General features: G+C 40.9%; 1 pseudogene; it reads right to left on the bottom strand.

Moving 5' to 3' along the window:
* The window catches only part of LOC142911593 (28S ribosomal RNA), a 10,873-nt pseudogene that overhangs the window by 2,503 nt on the left and 3,370 nt on the right, over positions 1-5,000 (bottom strand).

Genomic DNA, 5,000 nt, shown 5'->3' with positions numbered 1-5,000 from the left:
CTAATCTAAAACATCTTAAATAAAACTTGTCTGTAGTCTTCTTTGTAGGCAGAAAATAGTACGTTACTTCTTTGAAGGCAGAAAATAGTAAGGTAAAAATAAAGTCCTCTCTATGCTCTGAAGTAACATATATAAAAAAAAACTAGCAATAAAAAAAATACCAAGTCTTCGTCTTGGAAAATAACAAAATCTAAAAGAAAAATCTTCTTTGTGGAAAATAGTAAAATAAAAAAACCAAGTCTTCACCTTGGAAAATAACAAAATCTAATCTAAAACATCTTAAATAAAGCTTGTCTGTAGTCTTCTTTGTAGGCAGAAAATAGTACGTTACAGGACTCTCGAACTGATGTATTCCAAAAATAAAGAATTAAAATAACAAAGTCTAATCTATATAAGCGCTCTTGATTAAAGCAGTGTAAAAAAAAAAATAGCAATATAAAAAACCAAGTCTTCATCTTGGAAAATAACAAAATCTAAAAGAAAAGAAAAGTCTTCTTTGTGGAAAATAGTAAAATAAAAAAACCAAGACTTCACCTTGGAAAATAACAAAATCTAATCTAAAACATCTTAAATAAAGCTGACTTTGTAGGCAGAAAATAGGAAGTTACAGGACTCTCGAACTGATGTAGTCCAAAAATAAAGAATTAAAATAACAAAGACCAATCTATATAAGTGCTCTTGAATAGGCTTCGTGTAAAAAAAATAGCAATAAAAAAATACCAAGTCTTCGTCTTGGAAAATAACAAAATCTAAAAGAAAAGTCTTCTTTGTGGAAAATAGTAAAATAAAAAAACCAAGACTTCACCTTGGAAAATAACAAAATCTAATCTAAAACATCTTAAATAAAGCTGGTTTGTAGTCTTCTCTCGAACTGATGTAGTGCAAAAATAAAGAATTAAAATAACAAAGTCTAATCTATATAAGTGCTCTTGAATAAAGCTTCCTGTAAAAAAATAGCAAAAAAAATACCAAGTCTTCGTCTTGAAAAATAACAAAATCTAAAAGAAAAGAAAAGTCTTCTTTGTGGAAAATAGTAAAATAAAAAAACCAAGACTTCACCTTGGAAAATAACAAAATCTAATCTAAAACATCTTAAATAAAGCTTATTTGTAATCTTCTTTGTAGGCAGAAAATAGTAAGTTACAGGACTCTCGAACTGATGTAGTCCAAAAAATAAAGAATTAAAATAACAAAGTCTAATCTATATAAGTGCTCTTGAATAAGCTTCGTGTAAAAAAATAGCAATATAATAAAAATACCAAGTCTTCGTCTTGGAAAATAACAAAATCTAAAAGAAAGGTCTTCTTTATGGAAAATAGTAAAATAAGAATACCAAGACTTCACCTTGGAAAATAACAAAACCATCTTGAAAAAAGCTTATTTTTTATCTTCTTTGTAGGCAGAAAATAGTAAGGCGAAAATAAAGTCCCCTCTAAGCTCTAAAGTAACAAATACGACGTGTTAAAAAAAAACTAACAATAAAAAAAAGAACCAAGACTTCGTCTTGGAAAATAACAATCTAAATTGTGGAAAATAGTAAAATGAAATAAAAACCGACTTCACCTTCGAAAATAACAAAATCAATCTAAAACAAATGACATCTTAAAACAAAACTATTATTTGTTTCGGAGGTTGTCTATGACTGTTCATAGACCGCATAATTTCCACAGAACATTCTCAGAATATCAAGAGAGAAAAGCAGCGTTCTGCGGGAAATCATCTTGGCCAGTGATGTCGTTCTGGGTTTGGTCAGGCCCAGGGAGGTAAGTACCTCGTTATTCTCAAGGGGCCACTTTCCTCTTGCCCCAACCGGGAATCCAAAGAATGTGACCTTGCTAGCCTTCGTCAGCACTTTGACTTGATCACCAAGAGGGGTATAGTACGAAACTTTGTGCGAGGCAGCATCTGACAAGGTATTCTTTGAAAGCTCAAAACGGACGGTGACATCGATCACAACCGCCTCCTCATCTTTTGCAAACACGAGGTCAGGCTTTCTCATCTCTCCCGTCTCGGATATGAACCGTGGCTCTTTGTATACAGACCAGCCCAATCTAGCCGCTTCGTCTGCCAGAATGTTACTGATCTTGTTATGTCGCGCAATTCTTGCTTTCTGTACTGCAGGACATTGACCGAGAATGTGCGAAAGGGACTCGAGTCTGGCAGAGCATTTCCTGCAGGAACGTAAGGCCCCATCTCTGCCTCTGTTCAAGCTTTCTCTTGTTGGGTAAATATTTGCCCTTAGTTGTAGTGCTGCGATAAAAAAGCATTGTTTAAAGCCGCACCATGGCCTCAACCAAGCATTACTGATTCTATCATGCGCAAAGTTTACAATGCCCCTTCCTTGAACCGGCTTTTCGCACCATCTCTGAAATTCATGCTCCCTCCAATCGCAGGGTCTCGGATATACAGGTTCTTTTGACACCGAGTCCCTGAGAACGAATGTTGGGATTGCATCACTGTCACCCCCTGCTCGTACCCACAAATTACGGTATTCTTCCTCCATACCCTGCGAGGACACAATATTACGGGTGATAGCATCGGACGAGTTTGCTATACGTTGCAGCCTTCTAACTTGAACCGAAGGGATTGTTTTTTCCAGTTTCAAGATGGCAAGGCCTCCGTCTCGGGCTCTGGCATATAACAGTCCATCACAAGTTGAAGCGGGAAGGTGGAGCCATCCTTTTACCGCCTTTCTAATCTCTTGGTCCAACCCACGGAGAGTTGATTGCTTGCAGTCCGAGTGGTCTGCAGGATATAACAATCTGGGTAGGGCATAGGCATTGAGTAGTTCAACCTTCTGAGTTGGCTTCAGAGGCGCCTCATCGATTTTCGAGATCCATGTCTTTAGCTGACAATGTAGATCAGGCTGTATAGTGCCAGTCCAAGGGCCAATTTTCAGACCAAGGTATTTCGTTGATTCATCAGGTTGGATCATATGGACATCTTTATTTTTGATAGTCCATGGGTCGCAGTTGTTCACCGTATATGAATCTTTGGTTGGGCTTATCATGAAGCCCTGGCACTTTCTGGCCTGAACCTCCAATCCCGATAGCCCACAAAATGATTCCAAGATCGCTAGATTGGCGGCCATACCAACCCAAGATTCGCTCACCAACACCAAATCATCAGCAAACGCAAGAGCTGTCACGTGGTCGGTATCAATGGAGTACCCAACTCCGTGTGACTCTAGGGTGCATATCAAAGGGTCCATGGCAAGATTGAAGAGCAGGGGTGACATGGGGTCACCCTGTTTGACACCAACACGTATGCTAATTTCTCGAGTCGACTCGCCATTGCTTTTGAACGAGGTCGTACACCGATCGTAGGCGTTCTGGATGATGCCCACCACGTGTTCATCTACTTTCTTGTGCCTTAACACCCATAAAATATGAGCATGCGAAACCGAGTCAAAAGCTTTCGCTATGTCGATGAACATGACAGCCAACGGCCTGTGCAATTTCTTAGCGTGTCTCATAAGGTCCTGTAGCACCTTAAGATTTTCAGAGCAGCCAGATGCCGCTATAAAACCACGCTGCCTTGGGTTTAAGGGACAAGCACGAGCAAGACGTGCAGTCATTATTCTGGAAAATAATCTCAGAATCATTGAACCAATCGTTATTGGTCTCCAGTTCCCCAATTCTTTCAGCTTTTCATCGTCCATAACCTTAGGAATAAGAATCGTCCTATTCTTTTTCAACTCTTTGGGAATAATTCCTGTAATCATCCATGCATTAAATAGGGCTGTCAGTGTCCGACCCTCGGGGTCGGCAGCACAGATTGCAGCCCTTGTTAGGCCATCTGGCCCAGCTGCTGACGTTGGTTTAATGGCCCGTATGGCAGTCTGAACTTCCTCCACCGAAATTAGGGGCTCAAAGTATTCGTTATTTGCAACACCTGATGACTTAAATTGGCCCAGGCCATTGAATGGCAACACCTTCTCCCATTTTTCGCAGTAAAAACGATATACATCTGCGTTCGGGATTCGGCATTCATGACGTTCAGTGCCATCCAGGACTAAGGACGCAAGAAGAGAGCGGTTCTTAAAGAAGAGCTTCTGGTGCTTCATGAAGCTTCCTCGTTTTTCCGCTCTCTTCTTCATCCAAGATCGTGTGGGTAATATCCTGGGTTTAATAATGTCGTTCTCAGGTTTTGAACGTTTGCCTTTGTTTTTCACCAATCTCATCGGACAAAGCATCAATGCTGTGGCAGTTTCTACGAGGGCATCATGTTGGCCCTCGCCGTTAAGCCAAGCCTTTATTGCCTCCATTGCAGGCTTTTCCAGGGTCCCAGAATTCTCATTCGTAAGCCGCTCAGCTGCTTGAGCGAGTATGGATGAAGTCCCCGTTGTTACATTTGGTGGGGGAGACAATGTCTCAAGAGGCCTAGAAGAAAAATGTAAGCTGTCTGACATGGGGGCCCCTGTCTTTTTACTTAGGTCCCGTCTCTTGTCAGAGACTTGCTTGTTGGTCTTAGTCCCAAGCGCTTCAGCAATGATCTTATTGATATTCTTTTTCCCCTGAAACTGCAACTCTAGAAGGGCCAGCTGTTCTACTTCCTTCAAAGACCAGCAGCTACGGTGTACCCCTCTCTGCGAGGTACCCTTTATACCATCTTTAATCCTTTCCTCATTACGGGTGACTGGGTGAGCATGCCTCTTGTGCTGCGAAAGGCCACTTAGAGTCGCAAAGCGTGCCTGGCAACATTCACAGACCATTGGTAAGCTTTCCTCAGTTAACTTTATTCCCCCACATTTGGGGGCATGACAGGCAATCAATCGGTGGTTTGAGTTGGTTTTGTCACATTTAGCGCACTTAAACACCAGAGGAATGTCTCTGTGTTTGATGTTAAAATGTGCAACAAGTTCGGATGCTTTGCCCATGTGTTGTTTACAGATAACGCATATATACTCCAGACTAGGCAGTACAACCGTGATAGTTCCCTTGGTGTCAATGGGAAACTTTCCCAACACGGGTTCCTCAGCCGATATGTCGAGGAAGGAC

This window comes from Petromyzon marinus, unplaced genomic scaffold (genome assembly GCF_048934315.1).
Source record: "Petromyzon marinus isolate PM22_M1 ecotype Great Lakes invasive population unplaced genomic scaffold, UKy_Petmar_22M1.pri1.0 PM_G_Scaffold_18, whole genome shotgun sequence".
Taxonomy (NCBI): Eukaryota; Metazoa; Chordata; class Hyperoartia; order Petromyzontiformes; family Petromyzontidae; genus Petromyzon; species Petromyzon marinus.
Note: the sequence above shows the minus strand (reverse complement) of the source record. Positions and strands in the feature narration are given on the sequence as shown.